Source organism: Dermacentor variabilis, chromosome 7, assembly GCF_050947875.1.
Source record: "Dermacentor variabilis isolate Ectoservices chromosome 7, ASM5094787v1, whole genome shotgun sequence".
In the NCBI taxonomy this organism is placed as follows: domain Eukaryota; kingdom Metazoa; phylum Arthropoda; class Arachnida; order Ixodida; family Ixodidae; genus Dermacentor; species Dermacentor variabilis.
Genome location: NC_134574.1, coordinates 13,050,665 through 13,052,547, shown reverse-complemented (window position 1 = coordinate 13,052,547; position 1,883 = coordinate 13,050,665). Strand labels below are relative to the sequence as shown.

Sequence of the window (1,883 nt, the reverse complement as noted above, 5' to 3'; positions counted from 1 at the left end):
TTCTATATGTGAGAGAAGTATGTGGATATCACGAGCCAATGTGCGATACACAGACAAAGCAGCTGCTACAACATGAACTGCATTGAGGGCCACACAACACATACGTAACTAAACGCGCAAAATATAGGGGGAAGCTTCAAAATACGCTCTGTAGCACTGCAAAGTGTAACATATATTGTATGTGTACAATAAATGTTCAAAAATACAATGCATCAATGTCCCATTTGCCTTCAAGTTTATTATCAAGTTCAAGTTTACTGAAGTTTATTATGAACATATGTACAACATGAATCTACTGACACACCCGCAGTCAAGGTGGCTGTTCGAGGTGCGCTGGCTGCCTAAACGAAAGAAAAAGAAAGAAATTAGATGAATGTCGATACCAGTGCTATTGCTTCTTGCCTCTTACCTGCACTTGCCTCCACGGCCTCCTGGCTTGCGGAGTCTGTATGAGGGAGCTGCTGTGGCTAGGCGTAGGCATTGTCTAAGCAAAAAGAAAAGGCAATTCAAATGGGAAATTATGGAAATAAATGCAGTTATGTCTGCTTCTTGCACTCTTCTTGCCTAAAAGTTTTCAAACATAGTGTCCAGTACACACCAGCACTTTGACTGCTTCTGCTTTTTACCTGCAGGTGTTGCTGCGAGATCCTTAGTATGGCTGCGTGCAGCATTGTAACACTTGGTGGAGGCATTTCAAGTGGTAGCCAAAAATATAAAGAATCATCCTTGTCTGCACGAATGCTTTCACTTTCTAAATGCAGTAGTAACTATCACTATTAGTGCAAGGCCCCCCACAACTATGCGGCAAGTGCCATAGCTCGAAACTGAATTTTTCCTTTAGTGTTTCACAAGGCGTCTGATATGTCCACATCAGATGGGATGTGTTTTGTTTTTATTTATCCCAGTGTGGAGAGAGCATCATTAAATTGTTTTTTTATTTTTGCTTGTCTCGTTTTTTGGCTTATTTCTGAATTTATCAAGCAGCAGTCTCATGATGCTAAAATGACTTATGTAATGGCAATCAGCTTTTGTTTTCCAGAAAAACAACGCAAGTGAACGGTCCCACAAGCCCGGCTCGATCATGCAAATAGATTCGCTGCACAAATTTGTGACCAGAAAAGATATTCCACATGAAATGGCATGCAATGAAGTGTTGAAAATATTGCACAGTTAATAAAGCGCCTACGCTATTAATATGTGGGTTGATGCACTCTTTATGCAAAACGGAGGTGAGGCGTGCAGACAGGACACAAGGGTAGAGTATTTACAAGCAAACAACACGAGCGCCGCCCACTTCTCTACTCTTGTGTCCTATCTGCACGCCTCACCACTGTTTTGCATAATGAATCCTTACCAACTAGCTGAGCTTTCTGTCGTTCTAAATCTCGATGCACTCGATTTCGTCCGCATTAGGCACTCGCCTCTTGATTACTTCGTAGCACAGAAATACTCGGCATCAGGCTGTTTTTCTGCTGTGGCCTTTGTAGAAGCATGATTGTTCAAAGTGCAACAATTAAACAGATTCTTTGAGTTGCTTGTGGCTTCGCCAGTACAATTCCGGTGCGCTGGTCCGCCTGTCCAGCAATTTCTTACTGAAGGGAAACTTGCAAATAAAAACACCGCTCCGCATGCAGAAAAATGCTCTACTCTGACGCTTCTCAAACGATTGTGATGCACCACAAGAGCTGCCTACTCGCGTGATATTCTTAACAAGGAGATACATTCGTTTACTTACATGTGAAGGTATATGCCAGAGCACTTCGGAGCTTCGGTGGCACATAAGGCACGAGTTTGCCATAGCGTCCAATGTCGATGCGCGATCGCATGTCAAACCTAAACTGTACGAAACTACTGCGCATCCAAAAAACAGATTCGAAACCGAA

At 42.8% G+C, this 1,883-nt stretch overlaps 1 long non-coding RNA gene across 1 annotated transcript; it reads right to left on the bottom strand.

Annotated features, from left to right (window-relative positions):
• Window positions 1-212: 212 nt before the first annotated feature.
• On the bottom strand, window positions 213-911 carry LOC142588956 (uncharacterized). Its single transcript, XR_012829758.1, has 2 exons — window positions 410-911; window positions 213-341 (listed from the first exon to the last, which is right to left on the bottom strand). It is a non-coding gene; the product is annotated as an uncharacterized LOC142588956 (long non-coding RNA).
• Between the last annotated feature and the right edge of the window lie 972 nt (window positions 912-1,883).